The following is a 21,140-nucleotide window of genomic DNA, read 5'->3' as shown; positions in this document are numbered from 1 at the left end:
GAGGACTCTGAGGAGCACCGGGCTTGGATGGCAGGAGTCTTGGCAGCCAGGGGGTGCGGGGAACACAGTGCAGCGAAAAGTCAGACCAGTGCCGAAGAAGCATCAAGGGTGGGGCAGAGGCGGCCCAGCTCCCAGCAGGGCAGGGAGAGGCAAGCTCAGGATCCTGGCACCCGAGTAGACGGAGATGGGTCCCTCTTTTAGTGGGGTGGGTGATGATGAGGTCTCAGCTCAGTGGCTGCTCTCATGAAGAGAGGCTCACCCCACGGCAGAAGAAGCAGGACCAGGCTGGGCTCTGGCGGCAGCAGTGAATTCCCTTCCCCAAGCAGCAGCTCTGACCGTCGTCCTCCAAAGTTGAGAGAGAGAAAGAGAGACAGCAGCTGCCCCAGCCCTGTCCTTTACCTGCCCAATTCTCGGAGTATCTCTGCCCCTCGGAGAGAAACTCCCAGACTAGAGAAGCGCAGCCAGATGCCCTCCTCCCCTGAGCTTGGCCCCTTCTTTTGTTTTGTTAATTACCCAGTTGTTAGTGTCTCCTATCAACTTATGGGGGAAAATTCTGTAAGTAAAAGGAACCAGAGGAAGGAAACCTAACCCTCAACAAATATTTATAGAATGAACGCTAAATAACAGCAGTTTCCTTTCAAAACTGATGTCATGAAACCAATTTTTTAAAAAGGATACACAAGTAGTACTTTGACTTATTTTCAAAAGTTTGGGGGATGAGAAGTCTCCAAAACATTCATGCCTGTAAAGAGGCTGAAAAAGAGGCAGGGAACCAATGCATTATCTTTACAAAGAGTAAAGCACTTCTTAGGGAACAACTAAGGTCACGTAAAAGTTATTTTCTGCTACATCTCTATGTTTATATTTTAAAGCTTCACAGACATTTGACAAGAAAAGCTTCTTACAATCATGCTGCATTCAAAAATTCTAAAAGTGAGTGTTCTTGCTTTTTCCTAAGGAGAAGAAACCTCAAAGTACTGCAATATAGGTCATTTTACACTTCACCAAACCATTCATGTAGCTCTGATTTGTGACTTCATAAGTATGTTCTTAATATCTACCAATCATATGACTTTATAAAACAACCATCATAGTTTGAGCAAAGTTTTGAATTTCAAATGAAATTGCTATCCCATGAGAGCCAGATTAAACACCCCGTTAAGCACTGATTTAAATGTAAAATCAGACTGGATCACCATCATGGCATTCAACTTGATCTGAACTCAGAACGTTCCTGGGCTCATTTATCCTTCCAGAAAATCACAGTGGTTCGCACTGTGATTAACACTCTGACATTGCAAACAAGCATGCCATGTAACATCTGGGGAAATAAACTTTAAAGTGAAAGAAGCTGAAAGGCATAATTTCCCAGGGCAAGCTCTTTTGTTCATTCACTGATTACTGTGCCTTTTAAAAGCTAACAGTCTACCACAGTAGAGAACAATTTATATCTCAGTTGCTTTCTTCAGTGAAATTGAGGCACTCATCTCTTTTATCCTTTTGACAGGTTTTTCTTTTAATACAAAGGTGGTTCAAACATGATGTACATCCACTGAACTACGAAGCACATTATGGACAAAACTCATGTTTGCTTTTGCATCAGGTCACAATACCCAAATAAGCAAACAGTTTCCTGATTTCCAATGGGTATACTTTCTTTTGGGCTCAAGTATCAGTTTGCTTGTTATGCTGCTGCTGCTAATCACCTCTCACTATTGCTTTATTGCCCTCAAAGAAGAGCAATGAGCTGGTGAAAAGTGTAGAGCACAAGCCTTATAAGAAGCATCTTAGGGAGAAGGAGGTGTTTAGTCTGGAGACAAGCAGGCTTGGGGGAACAAAGGTTGGTCTCTTCTCCCAGGTAACAAGTGACAGGAGGAGAGGAAATGGAATCATTGCTCCAGGACAGCTTTAGGATAGACATTAGGAAAAATCTCTTAACAGAAAAAGTTCAGGGAGGTGGTTGAGGTATTTAATCCTTTAAGGTATTTAAAAGCCATGAGGACATGGCACATGGTGACATAGCTTAATGCAGGACTTTGCGGTGTTGGGTTAATTGTCAGACTAGATGATCTTAGAGATCTTTTCCAATGTAAATGATTCTACAATCCTAAATATGTTTTGTTATTTCGCTTTAGAATTATGAGTGTGTTTCCCTCATTATAGCTTATCATGATATATAAGACACAATTTTTCCGTAAACAGTCTTGTGTCACATTCTATGTGGAAAATATTCAAAAAACAAGGCCCTCGTTTTAACAACAAATCTGACAACTTGAAGTTTTTCATGAGTTTTGCTACTTCTGTCTTTGTCATTCAAATTCAGTACATTCATAGATATTTAACATATATAATGTAATATTTTTGAAGAAAAAATGTTGATACTTGGCATATAGATGTACACGAAAACACTAAAGACCCAGCAGACCCTGTGATTTCTCAGCATATAAGAACTTCCATAGATATCAAATGTGAAAAATGACCATGACCTGAACACAACAGCAGATTCAATGCTGCATTGTCTAGGGGTGGGTTTCACACATTATGGTAAAGTAACTTTGAGAACAAGATTTGTAGGATCAGTCTGGGTTTGTTCAACATTGATTTTTATACTGTTTTAAAACCTGAAATGGTGCGGAGAGGAAAAGGCAAGGTGGGGAGAAATTTATTTCTAATATACTATTAAGTCTTTGATCATTTGCATGCCCTGAGTGGGAGCAATACCTTTGAAAGCACTGTATGCGGAAAATTGTGATTGATACTGTGAGAAGCAACTGATCACTTTAAAAATTTAATAGGTTTATTAAACCTTAACAAACATACAACAAAAGGACTACATAAGGAAAAATTTGTCCTCATGGCCGATTCATCTTCAAGATGGATGCTCATTCTTTTATACTCCTGAGGGTTGCATCAGCCAACCCTGGCCCCTCACAGAGTTTGTCAGTCAGCTCTGCTTTGCTGTTTATCAGTGGAGACTACTTTCTTGTAACTTGATTGGAGATCAGGTGTAGCCATGCCGTATCCCCTAAGCAACAAGCTTTTCCATTCCCAACTGCCCCATGGAAGGGGCACATGCACACACCTTCTTTTTTCCTGTCTTAGACAACCCAGTTTGTCTGATGGCAACAATAGAGAGGGGGGAAGGGAACTATGGGGAAAACAGAGGACATCTAAACTACAATAACATAACTATACATCACTAAAGCTTTTCTTGATATTCACACAATAGTCATCCCTTAATTGCTAGAGCAAATCATCTCATTATCCATCTATAACAATATGGGTTACATTCTTTTAGCTCTATAGGACTGAAAAAAAAAAGCTGAAAAACAGTTCTAGGAAAAAAAAAAACCAAAAAGCTGAAGGATCGCTGCTGGAGTCCAGGGAAAAATGGGGAAAGGAATAAAAAAAGAAAGTTGTTGCTTGAGCTAGCAAAAAACTAATCTGGTGAAGGCAGTGATGTAACAATCCACACCACAGCTGAAAACACAAAAGCATGCTGGGGAGAGAAACTTTGAATAAAACCCACAGATGAGCCCCAAGTCACCCCATCCCTCCCCCGAGTCCGTCTTAAAGCTACAACAGCCTTTTCTGGGCATAAAGAAGATTATTAGGGAATAGAGTATCATCATAAAATCACCCCAAGATGCTTCTTTTCTTTTTTTTTTTTTCCTTTTTTTTTTCTTTGTGATTTATGTGTACATACACCAAATATATATTACACATTCTCGAGGGCAAAAATATTGTTCCTTAAATTACATTCATATGATTCCTTGATAAAAAAATCAATTTGCCAGATCAATTTTTCTTAAACAAGTTCATCATACTCTGGAGCAATGAACTAATCAATAGGGAATGTTTTTCAGATGCTTTGCAGCCATCCCACTTTAGTAATTGCTAGAATTTCATATTGACAGGTGATAGGATGGTTTGAAGGAGGAATTGATTTGTTAGCCTGTAGTGCTACAAGTCAACACTGCAACAATAAAGATATATCCCCAGAGTGCCAGGGTTTGGAAATCAAACAGGAGGTAAGTTGTTACATTATGCATTTGACCCTGGAGATAATTCAAGATTGCAAGTTTTGTGGTCGTATTTAAAGCCACAGAAGGGAAAGAGGAAAGAAACCACTACCACATAACTTTGTAGTGATTTTTATATTGAAGAAAACAATAGTGCATGGTACCATCCAACTGTGTATGTTGGATGTTTGAATAAAAAAGCAATTAAAAAATTAAAAAGTTTACTAAACAGTGGTATGCAACAGTAGGATTGTCAATTTTGGTCAGTAGCTCCTGACAGAAAATATGGTTAGAGTGAGTGAAAGAATTTCTATCTCACAGTATATACAGGGAAAAATATTTGTCTTGTAATTATTCTTGAACAGCTGCACTCCATATATACACAATTGATCAAGTCAGCAGGATATCATAATATATAAAATAGAGCTACTGAAATCAAGGCTGATTCATTATGAAGAGGACTCTCAGCTGTGTGCTCAGGTCACATTCTTGGATGCATTTTGGAGAAGTATGCGAAAGCACAGAATCTATTCACAATGCCAAAAGAAAAACTTAAGATCTGCATTCGTGTTTGCTAATGGCCAAAGATCTGAGCTCAATTAAACAACTGAGTTGGCTACAAGAGAAGAAAAGCATTGGCTCTGCATTTCTAAATGCCTCAAATTTGCAAAGAAACAATTTAGGAGGACTTTTTAGCAACAGGGTCAGTCATCAGTCTCAGAGAAGTTAACAAAAACATTGACATCCACAGGTGCAGGACCAAGTGCTGATCTCCAAACTCATATACATAGTCCAACAAGTCAGGTGAAGTTTTCACTCCCTGGGGACAGCCACAAGCACAGTGAATGCTACACAGCACAAAGCTGTAGTGCTGTCACACACATAGACATTTCAAGCTGCCAGTGTGCACCATCTGCCTCATCAAAACAAAATCAGATAGCGAAAATGCCTTCTTTTGCCCTTTAGTTCACTGGCTCAAACCCTGCTGAACTCAACTATAACAAGTTGGTACAGCTTGTGTAGTGGAATATATGGACAGTCAGTTATTGCACCTATAATTCTTTCTTTTTGAGGCCAGTTGGTACCCCCTTCTTCTAGAGCAGGCAAAAATGGAAAGCTCCCTACTATGATAAACCTTCAGTGATAGCACTGTATAAGTTCACAATAGTATTAGCTAGGTGACATCTGTTAGGCAATGCAGTTACTAAACATTCATCTAAATGAAAACTTTATTCAATTTGTATGTTTTCTCTGACATAATTCAGATAGCATCTCAGTCTGACACAGCCAGCATAAGGAATATGTTTTGAACAACTTTATTTTAATTTTATATTCTCTGAAAACTATGTGCTTCCAAAGTTCTTGGGACTGTGGTTTGTGTCATGTCCTATGTCACCTTTGAGACTGTGACTCTCAGTTTGAAATGGAAACCTGCAGATGAGCTAGTTTCAGAGTAATTTTTGCTATCATAAATTGAACAAAACCCGTGAAAATCTACATGCACAAAGCCTCTTTGATTTCATGTGATACAAAGAATCATTTACTCTCTCACACATATTGCGCAATAAACATATAAATAGTTATAAGTCAGGTTTTAAATTTTATTTTTATATATACTTATTTAAATTTGCCAGATCACTTCCCACCTCTCTGTTTAGCTGGGAATGTGCTTAAATGGAAAATCTTAATACAGTAATTTGTCTTTCAAATACAATTTTCAAAGTTGTGGGAGCTAATTTAGTGCAGCTGAGTCTGTGACATTCAAGCTCAACCACACAAAAGTTACTTGTAGTCATCTCTGAAGAAGCTAAAACTTTGGTAGATTTCATAGGAAAATGGTCAATCTTTGCAGCACTATGTACATTCATGCAGCTATATTGTACAGATGCATATTGTATAGAAGAGGTATTGAAAAGAAGACAGAAATTTGTTATTAACACTACACTTCATTGATAGCAAAGAAAAAATAAACATTAGCATTTTTCCTTTTGACATGAGCAATTGAGCATTTGGCATGTCAGTATGGAAATGCAATGCAAGAAGGAAATAGCAACAGTAAGTGCAGGGGGCAAAGGACTTGGTTTGTATTCTTACCTCAACTATTTTACCTGTCTTTCTCACTGTCTAATTTTACTAGGGTAATTTTCAACTGCTATTTACTATTTCATACACATATGGTAAAATTTTCCATACCATGTGGAGGACACCTTTAACGTGTTTGCTTTTACTTTAAGAAAATTTTTCAGCAAACCAGACCTTTTTACATCATTTTTACATCACATTGTTTTTATCCAAGTTTGTAATTTCTGAAGTTCTAAACTTTAGTGACTGGGAAAATGCTGTCCCCCACCCCAGGTTTTATTTATTTTAATGTCATGGATATCTTATACTTGCTTACATCCTTCTGCTTGAGTTTAATTCAGGCTCAAAAAAAGAAAATTATTTTAGTATTTATTACTGTAAAGTACATTCTTAGGCTGATGAAAAGTAAGAAAGTGAAACACACATGACTTGTGCTCCAAGTGGCACAAGCACAAAATCATTTATAAAATATGCCTTACTCTTCTTGTCGCTGATCACAAATTTAAGTATACACCTAATGATTTAAGCCTGTAACATAGATGTAGTATCCAGTTCTGAACCATAACCCCACAAGTAGTTCTTACTTAGAAATGTCAAATTGAAGCTGTGACTTTTGTTACAACTTATACCCACTCTGTGTGGAAGGAGGGCAGGGAGACAAAAATCAATTCAAACTTCCCCCAGTAGGACTCAGGAGACACCATTATAATTCCCAATTCTGCTACAGTATCTACCTTCACTTCCAGCTCCATTCAGAAAGGATTATGTTATTAAAGATGTGTTCATCCCCTAACACTGCAGGCCCAAACTCCAAGGTAATTAATGGGGGTGCAACTAACAGTAGTTTCAAATAACGGGTACACCTAAAGTGGAGAACATGTTGTTTCTCCATAGCAAGATACCATGCTTAGTTCCAAATAGATGCAAAAATCGCAAATAGACTACTAGAGGGAGATAATTTGAAGATATAACTGGAGGAAGGAAAGAAATGTAAAGTAGATTTGGAAGGTATCTTTTATCAGAATTCCTCATGTATAAGGAAGACAAGACCTTTAGCTAAGTGACACCACTTCAGAATACTTCCTACCTGCCAATACCAGCAGATATTACCAGCCTGCAGCTCACCAAGGCTTCTAACACACTGCATCTGAAAGCTGAGTGAGAAACCTCTGGCACCAATTCCCCTGCAGAATTGTCAAGAGATGTGTCCTCCACAGCTACCAGCTGTAGCTCCCAGCTCAGGCTGGAATCTAATGCCCCAGCTGCAATGGTTAGGATTACTTCAAAGCAAGTTTTTAAGAAGTATACATTGCATACATGTACACAATGGACACACATAAAGCTAATAGGACAACTGAAACATAACAGCCAGTGTATAGGTTAGGGCTTCAGTACGGCTCTATCCTTAGGACTAGTGTGCCCTCAGAGCTATTTGGAAAGAGCTCTTTTTCCTGAACAAAAAGAGTGCTTTGTTTTGTTTTAGCTTAACTTTGAATTACCACTAGCCCTTAAAAGCACCCACAGAGCTGAAGTTCGGAATACTACCTCCACAACTCCTTTAAAATTAAGACTACACCTTTCTAAGACACAACGTTTTTTTGACGATTTTAGTGGGTTTTTTCAGTCATAAAGTAACACCAAAAAATGAAGGAGCATCAAACACTTCTGATACCATTAGGTACTGCATGTATGTCTCTGTCTGTATGTGTGTGCAGATACACATATGCATATATATACACACATATATATGTATGGTAGCCTCAGGCTGCCAGAAACTTTGCCTGCTGAATGAATTATAGAACAGGAAGCAGATGGGCTGTGTATATGAAACAACCACTATCTGGCATGATATGCTGCGCAATTTGGCTGCAAAGATTAAATTGAGCTATTGAATGTTTAATACACTATGCATAACAAATACAGCCAGAGCCACAAAACAGCATAAATTACAGAATTGGTATTCACGCTGCCTTTCCCAGGAATCAATACACTGCCACAGCTCATAAGAGTCTGTTGTTTAATACACATAAAGAAGAGAAGAATTCTTCTATTAAAATGAGTTATCTGGGCTATTTACCAAAGGCAGTGATTTAACAGTGGTAAAGTCTATGTAGTGCTGTTGAATGCAGATGATAATACTTCTTGTCCTTGTCGGCCTATTTCATAGCTCCTATCAGTTGCTGCTGCTGCAAGGTCCCCTGGGTACATTAGCAGTCAGCCCAGGAAGTGTGTTTAAGTAACGGACATAATGTTCACATTTGCTAGACCAGCCTTCTCCCTAATCATGAATTATTCTTCCCCAAGGCTCAATTGGAACATTACTTTAGAAGCAGAAGATTTAATCCTTTTCAGCTGATTGGAGGGAATGATTACAGTATTATTTTCTTGTACAGGCTGTCTCCAGTGAAGGTGCCTTTTTCTGTCCCCATCTTTAATAGGCAGCAATCTTTATTTCCCTGGGGGGAAATGGCAGTGTATTCAAAATGGGCTAAATCTTCAGGAATGTGAGGTGCTGAGACTGTAGATCACTGCTGGTTAGTTAATTAGTTTAGCCCTTACTTATTTCATCTCCAAGACAAAACACCTTCCTACAGGGCAAAAGGAAGGAAACATGCAAATAACCAATCACGCTGCTTACAAAATCTAGCCTCTGTGCCCTTGATTTTAGAATGTAGCTTACAGTTTTGATTTCTATCTGGATGCAATCAGCCAAATAAGCAGTGTACTGTTCCCTTAGAATTTTCTGACTGCTAAGGATTATTTGACATGCAGAAATAGATTGTATCTTTATTCACTGAAAACTGCTGAAATGGATACAGGCAGGAGGCTACAAAAGGAGACATGTATAGGCCAGCAAGAATGTGCTTGCAGTTGGCATACAGAGATATGTTTACTCAGACAGTGAATCCTGTACCCTGTGAGATTAAAAAACAAATATTTTTTGCACATAAATGTTAAATATACCTTTGAACACTGGACCCACAAATCCCCGGTTACTTGCGTTTCAACATTAAAGATGGGGAAAAAATTATAATTGTATCATTTTTATCCTACATGACAATATGGTTTGAAAATCCAATAATTCTCAATAGCTTTTCTTTCAAAAGGGTAAGACCCTCTATGGTTTTGAAAATTCCTTCACTGAAACAAGTACAAGTACAGTTTGCCATTGCATAAACACTTTTAATTATAAAAAAAATTTTCTCAGGGGGAATTGAGGAAGAGGAGAAGCATACAATCTCATTAATAGATTTTTAACCCAAAATCTTGTTTTGTCTAATTTAAAGAGAGGCCCCAGATTGTCATTCTGCGATTTATTTACAGGGTTATGACATCTTGACATTGCTTATAAGCCTATTATATTGCAAGAGCTAAATACAATGTTTGCAAAGGGCAGGAAATCAGGATGCCTGCGGCTGACATTTTTCAATCTCTAAAACTGTAGATAAAAGAAAATTAAAATTAAATTTTGCAGGAAAATGGCATGGTAAAATAATGCTAAGAAGGTGCTCAAGGACTATGTCACTTGGTTTCTTTACTTCATTTCCTTACTATATAAAATTATATTTTGATACAGACTCAGAGATATATGTTAAAAGTAGAACCAATTATTTACAGCCTTTTCAGACAGTGACAAAAATATTTCTTCAATTCTTGATAAAAAGTGGAAATATCATGGAGAACTTTTATCTTGGTATGTGGAGAAGAGTGTGAGGGTTATCTGGAAAGCACTAATGTTCACATTCTGCAGGCTCACCCCATGAGCAAAGTGAAAAATTTTCCCTGAGGTTCCTCCCTAAAACATTCCGATCTGAAATTAGTCACTAACTGCATAAGAGTTACCCCATAAATGATATTTGGATTTTACATTACTTGGTTTAATTTTTCTGCATTTACAGTTCTTTGCATGATAGGTAACATTCACAGCGCCATTATTTTCAGGAAAATGTACCTAAATTTAATTTTTCCACAAGCAATGACACACAGCCATAGTTGGAACAGAAATTTTACAAATATCACATTTGAAGCTTTCATATAGGATTGATTTTTTTTCTTCCCTTAAGATACAGTGCTTTGTCCTTCAGAATCAGGACTGCCATCTGTAGTAATATATTACTGTGGACACAGATTTATTCTGGAAAAAGAAAGAAATTTATCATCTTCCTGAACTCTGTAAAAGTGTGTGGACTCTTATTTGAATAAGATAAGCAGAGCACTTTTGAGCTGCAATGATCAGAAAGATGATGATAGGCTGTGAACATGATTGATTCTAAGGATCATCCATGTCTGAATTTTAAACTAAATATTAAGTATTAAAATATTAAACTTCCTTGCCAGGAGTGGAAGAATCGATTTTCTGGATAATTCACAATTACAAAAAGAAGAATTTCTAGCTTTTAGCATTTGACCCCAACTGCACAAAGGTTTAGCACCTCTGAAACACAGATTATGATTCAAATTTAATCATACTTATGAGTTATTTCTATTAGGGACTATATCCAAGAATCTCTGCAAAGTACAAAAAAGGGAAATATTTCTTCTGTGTTGACATCTATTAGCAGAGAAACTGTACAAATCTAGTATGAGACTGACAAAATTCATAAAGCAAAATCTGAAAACTGCACAATTCAGATTGACAAATGTATGCACATCAGTATAGGGAGAATAGAGGAAAACTATTGACCCTGTGCAAGAGTGAGTCCCCCATTATGTCACCCAGTACACTCAGAGCACATTGACCTGTGCTAACACAGTGCCTCAAGCTGCCTCATGATCTTAGCAAACCTCACAGATCAATGTTTGTTCATCCAGTATTATTTCTTCAGTAACCTCTGGTTTCTTGAGTGACTCTCTCCTTATCCTCCTTAGGGACTCTATAATCTCAGCTTCCTAACCTTTTGAACCACCATTACATCTCTGGGAAGAATTCGGTTTCATAAGCAGTGAAATGAGCTGAAGGTGTTCAAAAACGTCTTGCAATTTCTTGCCCACTGTTTTTCTCACTTTACTCTCAAGAAGATAGTTTATGATTCCTGAATTAATAGGATCTCTTCTATTTTATTTCAGATACTAAAAATTGGGCCAGTTTCTTCTGATGAGAAAAGGAGTTGAATGGGACTTCAAGAAGAATAGAAGAATAGAGACAAGCAACCTTTGAGCTCTGTTGAAATTCCACTCTGAGTTGCATGAACATTGCATATGAAGTACCTTGATTGGCTACCATTCTCACAGTTATTGTTTTTCAATCATCAATAATTGAAAATCGTTATAGCAGCCTTTGTGTGATCTAGTGAAACAGAAATATATAAAAAGGTTTATAATGAAATATTCAATTTAATAGGTGTTTGTTATTATTTATTTTTGATTCAAAAAAAATATCCCAAACCAAGCCAAAAGTAAATTTCTCTTAATACATTCTGTTAACTAGCTAACAAACAAGAAAGGATGAACTACAACAATTTTTCTTCATTCAGTGAAATGAGTTTGACATGGTTTCTGTGCTATTTGTAGATAACTGCCAACAAAAATAATTGTTTGAAAGAAAATTTGTGAGCAATTTGAGATTGCTCACAATAAGAGCAATCCCATACAAAGCAGGCACCAAAACTAAAATATAGATGAGAGTTCACTGAAGTGAAGCCACCAGCAATTAATGTCCAGAACACAAAACAAAAACCGGTTTAAATTCAGTAAGCTGTCCAGCTTAATGAATAAACCCCCTCCAAGAAGAATTATTATAGAGAAATGTGAATGACTAAAAAGCACTGAGGCATTCACCGTTATTCTGATTGTAACAGTAAATGTCGCAAATTTATGAACAGTCTCATGCAATTAAGTTTTCCAAAACAGCAAGACCATATTCATGAAACAGGAGTTCTATATGTCAGAGTTGAGCTATAAATATTAATATTTCTGCAATAATTCTAATTCAAAATATACAAATAACTCTGTCTATGAGAGCAGAAAGTAAAACTCAAGTCTTTCACTCCATATACTATACACTATAACTGGTCCAATGCAGAAAGGTGAAGAGCAGGGAAAGAGGGAGAGGGAGAGATGGTCATTAATGTACTGTGTATGAAGCTCAGTTGCATAGGTTTCCTTCAGGTAGGTGAAAACATGCATACTTCACCAGGTTCTACAGGAGATGGTGCCTAGGGAAAAAGGTGGTGGATACTGGAGGAGTTTTACTTTGAATACTGGATAAGACTCAGGCACCAATCACCCACCTGTACTAACAAGAGAAAACCTTTTTTGGCACATCTCTAGGGACTGAAAACTTCACTGCCAAAAAATGAAAGGTAACTAAACAGGTATGCATGGAATTGTGAATCACACTTTTGGTTTTCATGCCTAGTTCTACTTACATCCCTTCACAGGTACTGAAGATCTTTCTGAGAGGGCTTGAACCCAGGTGTGCTAAACAATTGTCAGCCACTGGCTCAACTTTCCTGATTTTAGGAGGGCCAAAGATCCTATTTTAGCCATAACCCTATTTTAGTCCTAAATTAAGTAGTAGCACAGAAATGGGGATACCTTCTGGAATGCTGAGATTTATGCACACATTTAAGGAAGGAACTTATTCAAGGTGATGTGAAAAGCTCAGATTCAAATCCCATTTCTTTTCAGTAATTTCTTTTTGAAAGAACATAAAATGCTTCAAACTTAGTTTCCCCATTTTCAGAAGAAAGTTAGAAGTCTCTTTACAAATCTGAAGAATTACCATTATTTATAAACCAGTTGAAGGTCAAAGGTATCATTAAAGATGTTTTAGGGCTTTTTTAAAGTATTTTTGGAAAATGGAAATGGCTGTATGAAGTTTTGTAGTAAATTTCCACATAAGAGGTATAAGCTCCTTATGAATATATAATTTACTTTTTGAATAGTAAGATTATATGTTTATTGCTTCTCCAGCTATTCAATAATTTCCACAGAGATATGCTGAAAAATACCCCATCTAAAATTATCTCTAAAATAATATTATTTAGCCCTTGAGCAGTCAAGGATCAGTGTAGCACATGCGACAAGTTATTTTTCCCAAAATGGCTTTCAAATAAATAGATGGCTCTAACTGAGTAAAAAGAAGCACAAGTATCACATCCTCTTCTGTTACCCTCTGGAAGACCTGTACTGTCAATAAAACAAAGAATAAATTAGATAGATTTTTTGCTGGTGATTGGAGAATCTTTTAACTACACAAAAATTGTGCTGTCAAGTGTTACGAACCTCCCTTCATCTTCTTTACTCACTTATAGAGTGATCAAGATTGTACACTGGCATACTTGAGAATCACTTATCACAAATACAACATGTTACTGAGAACCGACTGTACTTGTGACTCTGCCAGAATATTTTGCTTCTTGAAGTGCTCAAATGTCTGGTTGAGGTAATGAAACACTCAATACTTGAGAAAACTTTAGTCCATCAAAGAAAGAAGCAATGTCTTTTTATTCTTTTAAACCCTATAAAGATTTTATTGGCAGATAAATTATTAATTTTCAAACCAAACTTTAGGTTTGGTAAAGGATGTAAAGGATAAGAGATATCAAGATTTCAGTTATTCTAAGGTCTTACAGAAAATGTCCACATAAACAGATGCCTATGTACTTTTAAAAAATTCCTCCTACTCATCAACAGATTTTGTCTATCCGAAGCCTTTTATCATGATAACTATATGCAGAATTCATACTCTTCTCTATTAAAAATGTAGTATCCACAATAATGTCACCAGACATTACATTTTCTAGAATGTATGGATGAGTAATACAGTCAGTGCTCTCACTTACCTAAAGGGTTTGTTTCTTTGCTAAGACTACATCAAAACCAATGGCAGAAGAATATCTCCTCAGGAGAGATCGCTTCTTCCTTCTTCTCTCTTTACTAACATGAATATCACTAAATTAAATAAAATCAATATAGAGAGATGCAGGATACCTAAATTTACTTTGACATCCAGTCACAGTTTGTGCCCTAACTCTACAACTCTAATATAGTGCCAGTGCCCAAGAGATGGATGACAAAATGTCCTAATTTTGTGACAATTTGTTAATTGGTGGCACAGTTAATATAATTGTAAAAACAACTCAATTGTAGAATACATTGATGAAATAACTATATTTTGCATAATAATTACATTGCATCAAAAAAGAGAGAAAATAAATCCTTGCTTTTATTATTTAAAACTACATCCTTCAGTGGCCCAATCATTCAAGTTTGTATATCACATGTCCCGCCACGTCAGCATTTACAGCGAAGAGAAACTGATGAAGAACCACTTGACTGCTTGTCTCATTCTGAGTCAGGAAATTTAGATTTTTATTTCAAATTAACAATTGGCAGAAAGCCTGGAAGATCAGTTTAATGAAAACGTGAAATAGTGAAGGCCAGAATATTATCCCAGGATTGTTCACGGTCTTTCTTCATCTCTTTTGCAAGTGCATATCAAGTGTGCAACAGCATAGGAGAAATTTTAAGGTTTAGAGCCTCAGCTTGACAACTTTGCCACAGCATAACAGCCAAGTCTGAAATCATCACTTCCACTTTTTCTGTTATTCTTACAAGTTATTAAGGACAGAGCAAAAGCTGAGAGGAGAAATATACGAGGTTTATGAGTGGGAGGGATGGGCAAGAAAGACCCAACTCTGATGCACCAGTGGGTGATGGCAACAGACTTGGAACAAAGGGGCCTGAAGCTTGGGTCTGTAGCTATGGTGTGGTGCTTCACAAGTCAGAAAGTTTGCCTGGCGTCTAACATGAGAAGAAAATTAACCTATTCTTGCCAATTGATTTGTCTGTAGAATGAAAATGCTCTTGGCAGGTGTGTTGTTGGAAAGCATTTTCAGAGTGGGGCAATTTAGATCCCCAGAGTTTGTTGCAGTCTGAATCCCAGTCCACTACTGTCATCCTGCAGTGATTCCTACCCCTTGTCCCATGCTCACTATGTAAAAAATCCTGTATTTCCATATATATTTGTGAAAGCTGTTGTGGTATCCAGGTTCTCTGTTTCTCCTTGCCTTTTCTTTTATTCAAAGCAATTCTATTTGCTTTCCAGTATTGAGAGGTAAAAGCTTAATCCCCAAGGAAACACATGGTACACATTTCCAGTAAGTGCTGTATGTAGTTATTTGTGAAATAGTCAGGAGTTATTTTATAAATGTCTTTCAGAAACACAAGGCTTTTCAGCTGATCAGGATGTTTTCCTATTTAACATTGATTTAAAAGCCTTGCCAAATATATCAGGAAGTTAAGAGACAAATTTCACAGTGCACAGAAAAGCAGCTGTTTTTCCCCCTCAAGTCCTGGCAATTTAACCAAATGTTTCTTTCAACAACAGCAGCAACAAGTAAGGTATACAATAGCTTTATTTCATTAGAGTATAGAGCCAAATTAACATTTGCAAAAGGTTTCCAGAAGAACATGCGTGAAGACTAAGGGTATTTTTCCCTGTAAAGGGCATGAGAGGGCATATAAATTTAATCACACATTTCACTTAAAGACTATTTTAGGATGTGAGGGGACACAATATCTTTAGCAGCTGCTCTAAGATTCTTAATGGATTCCCAAGCAAAATTTTTTAATCACTAACTAAAAGTCATTAAAAATACCACTGAAAACTTTGAACTTTGCCCCCTCAGATAAAAAACTGTTTAATGTAATTCCATGCTGTGAAATATAAACCTAATATAAGTGCTTTTAAAACAAAGGAGTTTTTTTGGTTGTTCTTTTTTAATAGAAAAAGGAAACAATTCACACCAGCATCTTGTGCTGTAGTCTTTACAGTAACTTCAGCCAAATATAATTCAGTAGTTTTTGCAACTATCTACTTTGGAATGAAGAACCAGTCAATTTAGGCACATTATTTTTTAGTCAGATGTCTTTACCACTCTTTCATTTCCACAAACACCTGCAGTCAGAGTATCCATTTTCTCAATATGAGCAATGACACTTGTGCACTAAGAAAGCACTCTCTTCTACAAAGCTTTTCACTATTCTTCCATTTAGAAGTTTCACTGGCAAGGAAGCAGAAAAAGTAATGTAAGTCACAGTTCAGCAAATAGAAGCCACTGGGAGAAAAGACCATAATAATCCAGGGCTTCAGCACTAGCACTGATTATATGAGTTCAGTGACATTTTCATAATTCAGGTCTGATTAGCAACTCAGTAATATGCACTTATGCAAGTCTGGCACCCTTTTACAGCCAGAGAACCGCATCTAAAGTTACAGAGACAGAGCACCCATCTTTTATACCTCAGAAACTCACCTGTCTCAAGGTTTTACTTTATTGATCTCCTCTATACTGAAAAACCTAGGCTATATTACCTACTAAAATGGTAAATATTTAAAAGTCCTTTTATCAAAAAATGTATTCTCCTAACCCACTTAGTACAGGTGATGTGTATGGGATATCAATAGCAAGGACTTCTATCCAACTGCCTTGAAATGTACAAGACCTGTAGAAGCCTAAAAAATATTTCACAGTCTTCTCTGCTGAAAAAGGCAGAGAAAATCAAGCATATGGATTTACAGGGCCAGCAATTTCTGAAACTCTTTTAGTTTCACTTGGGCCAACCAGACCTTTTCCAGGAAGAGATGTTTCCCAATGATAGCCACCAGAATGATTAGTTGTTTGCATGTATGTGTACACACACATGCAAAAAACTAACTGATGTCTAGAAAAAAGAAAAAAAATACTCCACATATTTGGTTTTTTTAATTGGCTGATTTGTATTTGTTGAAAGATGTACATGTAGGTATGCTTAGGAAGGATTTGAAGCCAAGGGTTTGACAGTTCATTCAGCAGCTAGACTCTGGGAAAAAGCAGTAGTGCTTGAATCTCTGCCCATAAAGCAAATTCAGCACGCGCAAATTTCACATACCATAACCAGCCTGCACCTTCATAAAAAGGAAGCAGTGCTTATGTTGACCCTATGTCCCCTGTGAGCTTAGAAGACGAATGGTGGGCTTCTGGTCTGCAGGCTCTGTCTACACCCAGCCTTATGAAACTGCCGGCACATCTAGCAAGCCACGCGTCTTATTTACCCTGCCATTTGTACTTTTGCATCCAGCAGTGAAAATACCTTTCCCTAAGGCCCAACAGAATTATGCACTCATGAAACCATTGCCTCTTCATTCCAAGACTGGTGAACCCACCGTGAGTGTGTGAGCAGGCTGTGCTTCCCACCACACCAGGACCAGTGGTGGCCCAAGGAGGACTGTGAAGCCAGAGGCAGGCATCCTCCGAGCCTGGGAGTGTACTGCACAGCAGGGCTTCAGACCACTTTATAAAGATCTGGCAGGCCTCAAAGACCTGGCTTTCATTCCCAGCTCCCAACTGCTGCCACAGATGTCCAGGCTTTATTGCAGAGATAAGTTTGGATGGCTGCAGGAACAGCTAGAAGTGGGAAGGAAGAGCCAGGACACGGCTATTATGAGAAAGGAAGCAAGAGAAAGAAAGCAAGCTCACTTCAGAGGCTGCAGCCACTACTGAAACAGTTAAAATCATTAAACAATTTCCCCCCTTAGAAAACTGCAATAGATGTCACAAGACTGTGTCTGGAGGTTCTCTGTGACTAAAGCTATGGAGGCCCAGCACACATTACACATATGTGTTTTTTTCTTGGGGAAAAATGAGACATTCTGTGTTAAAAGTTGCATCAGACATCAGTGCTCCTGGAGGAACAGATTCCCTGCTGAAGTTTCAATTCCAGCCAAGAGACAATCCAGAAGGTTATCTAGGAACATGCACCATGTCTTACAGCATGTTGTGAACATGTAGGTATGGGACAGTTTAGCAGGTCTTTGAGGAAAACAAAACCCACAGCAGTATAGCAATATGTGTGCTCTATTATGTGTGCTTCTAATATGGGCAAACACAGCTACTCTAAAGGTATAGCCAAATACAGTTTTTGGAGTTAAAACGTGTGATGAAAAGGCACAAGCAGCTGACTACTTAACATGAACAGTCTAAAGACTTGGCTACTTAAAAAGTAAGACCTCTGATGTGCCACACAGTACACAGACCCATTTGCTGTTACCTAATAAAATCCTGCATGCAGAGCACTGTTACGTAAACAGCCTAAAACAAAGTAGCAGAAACTGTTGCCAAAATCTAAATTGCATTCAGACTGCATGCAGCACTTGTGGGCACGTTCTAGTACTTAAGAGTGCTAAAACACGGTACAAGCACATAGCACAAGCATTACCAAACCCCCTGTAGAACAAAAAAATACAAACAAAAAACCAGGAGAACAGACTGAGAAACAGCTGTGGTACAACCTGAGGAGGTGTCTAGCTTGGTTGAGCAGCAAACAATATATCAGCTTGGCTGGAGATAGTCAACCAATGTATGATTTCTGCAAGGACAACCAGCAGCTTATGAAGTGGAAAAAGGACAAATAATGCTAAGTATCAAGATTCAAAGGATATAAGACACACCTTTAATTATATCTGGGCTAAGAACAAATAGTTTTGACCAATTCACAATACACCGCAAACCTACTGAAAACCCATTTGAGACCAGAACTATCATAATTTCCTTGCAATTTACTGATAATTTGCTTGCAATATAACAAACACATTTTTTCTGCCTACTACATTAACTACTACAGCTCTACTGTTCTCACGTTTACCATATGTATCTCTTTTGAATGGACTATTAAATACTGTTTTCTTCTCCAAAGTAAACAACCCCAATCTGTGATTATTTTACAAACTTATTAAATTTTGATAATTTTGTCAATATTTGTCTTCTGTGAGTTGTCGCACTGATTGTAACTCCCTTTCCCTACATTTCCTCCAAAAAATCCTGAGTTTCTTATATGTCACTTACATTTTAATTAGACATTTATTGTCCAGGCAACATGCTAATATATCTTGTTTGCCATTACTAAAATTATAGTGTAGAAGCATATTGAATCAGCTATTCCAGTAGTATAATGCATTTTCATAATAGAAAAAACAACTTTAATTTATAAACAACCACCGTGTATCATAGCTCATAATTTTTCTAGTCTTCTAAGTAGATATCCTCAAAATAATTTCTGATGATTGAAACTAAAGGAATTATGGTTCCTTATTTTAGTTAATCCTAGCATAATTTTTGTAGATATGAATGTTTAAATTACAAATCTACTGTTTGTGAAACATTTTGCAGCCTATGACAGTCAGCTTTCAAATTGCCTCCAGATTAAAACTATAATTTTTCATATAAAAAGTGAAGTCCAACATTTCTATGCCTCTACCGTTAAAGTAGTCACAAATCATTACTCAGAGTGCAAATTACAGGTTCATAATACCAGTATTGTCAGAAAACTGCATTCCTTTGACACAGAAATGTCAAAGCAGCACTTTGTTCTAGACTAGCATGACTTGAGTATGAGGTTCTCGACATAATTCTCTACCAAGTTCCTAACTAACTTTGTATAAGAAATTTCACTAATTTAACAATGAAAATATTATAGACTAGTTAAAAGCAAGAAAAAGGAATGATGACAAATAAACAGCATTTTCAAAGATTGGAAATAAATTGAGCACATCTCATCAAACATCTCTACACCTTGCCACGATTCATGCTGATTTTTTCTTTGGAGAACCTGGATAACATGGAAGAAGAGTCCATTTCGAAAAAGTTATTCTGTGAGTGTTAGCCTTACTACCATGGGAAGCAGAAGAATGAAGTAAGCAGGATAAGGTCAACACATTAACATTTACATGAGTTCAGATCCCATATAGCTTTAATCCTCTTCAGTGACAGGCAAACCATCAGAGAGGGGGAAATGAGACTTCAACATTAATTCAAAATGCCTGGTTTAACCTTTAGAAAATAATTCAATTTTTTCTTTCTTTCCCTTTCCTGTTCTCCTTTCCATACACCACAAAGGCACTTTTCTCCAAAATTAACTATGTCTTTTTCAAGCTTTCATTTAAATTTGGAGAAACTGTCCATGCACACTTTATGAGACCTAAAGTACACATGTGGGGCTTAAACTCCTTTCTAACTCTTTGTGCCTCATTCCTGTAGACTTAACTGAACTAACAAAGAAGATTGAGTCAGGATTAGCTTCTATTCACCCAAAATACCAATGGGCAAATGTTAGCAGTCACTGCCTGGGAGTTCCAGGTGAACTTTTCAGTAATAAATCAACCAAAAAAGAGATAAACAGGCCTAAAGTTACAATGAAGGGCATTCACCAATTATTTTAGACAGAGGAGTAAAAAATTGTTGTTTCAATGTATGAAAGCAAGGTGGGGAGTGCAGAAAGGAGCAGTGTAAGAGAGTCTCAAACCTTAAATAAATAGAATTTATTTTTTTTTTAAATATCATGAAGACTAAAGCTTTAACAAGAGGTGGTTTTTTTTTTATGGTTCTTTGGAGCTACATAATGTAATAAATATTTGTTCTACTGGGATACGTCACATTTCCCCAGGCAGGTGAACTGCAGCTGGCAGTGTCTAGAAAACTGCAGCTGGGAGAAGGACCAGTTAAAGTAAATCTGTCTGTCATGGATTAACAGAATCAAAATGAGATAACATAATGTCTTTGTCTCAGGCAGGACAACAAAGAGAGTAAAATATAGTGCCCCAAAAAACTGAACATACTCAGACCCAGATTTAAATGGGTAGAAGCCAGCTTACCTTGCTGAGGTTCTTTAAAGATCAAAATTTTCCTTATACAGTGAATATCTTGTTTCTAACCACATCAGCATAAGTTCTTCTTTCTGAAAAGGTTTTCTGTTTACCTTCATATCAGTTAGTGTGAAAGAGTGTATTCATCTGCATCACTCTCATAAACAAATTTTAATGGCTTCCAAACGGCTTGTCTTTTGTTAAGGTCAAGCATCTGTCATTTCTCTCTAGATCAAGCACTGCAATAGTACATATACACAAAAATTAGGATAGTCAGTACCTACATAGGATGAGACACAGGGATATTACTGAAGTCACACGCTTGCAGGAGAAGTGTTCTCGTACTCCAGGTAATGTGGCGTGCCATGAAGTAGGACTGAAGAAGTGTTTCTTGAACTCAGATGTACAGT

At 37.2% G+C, this 21,140-nt stretch overlaps 1 protein-coding gene across 3 annotated transcripts in view; it reads right to left on the bottom strand.

Annotated features, from left to right (window-relative positions):
• LOC100221996 (TLE family member 1, transcriptional corepressor) overlaps positions 1 to 21,140 on the bottom strand; it is a 164,362-nt gene that overhangs the window by 28,978 nt on the left and 114,244 nt on the right. For all 3 annotated transcript variants that reach the window (XR_012053039.1, XR_012053040.1, XR_012053041.1), the window contains one exon: positions 1 to 21,140. This exon is cut by the window's left edge and continues 28,978 nt beyond it. The gene's annotated coding sequence lies outside the window, so the exon portion shown is untranslated.

Source organism: Taeniopygia guttata, chromosome Z (assembly GCF_048771995.1).
Source record: "Taeniopygia guttata chromosome Z, bTaeGut7.mat, whole genome shotgun sequence".
In the NCBI taxonomy this organism is placed as follows: domain Eukaryota; kingdom Metazoa; phylum Chordata; class Aves; order Passeriformes; family Estrildidae; genus Taeniopygia; species Taeniopygia guttata.
This window is presented reverse-complemented; position numbering and strand designations above follow the sequence as displayed.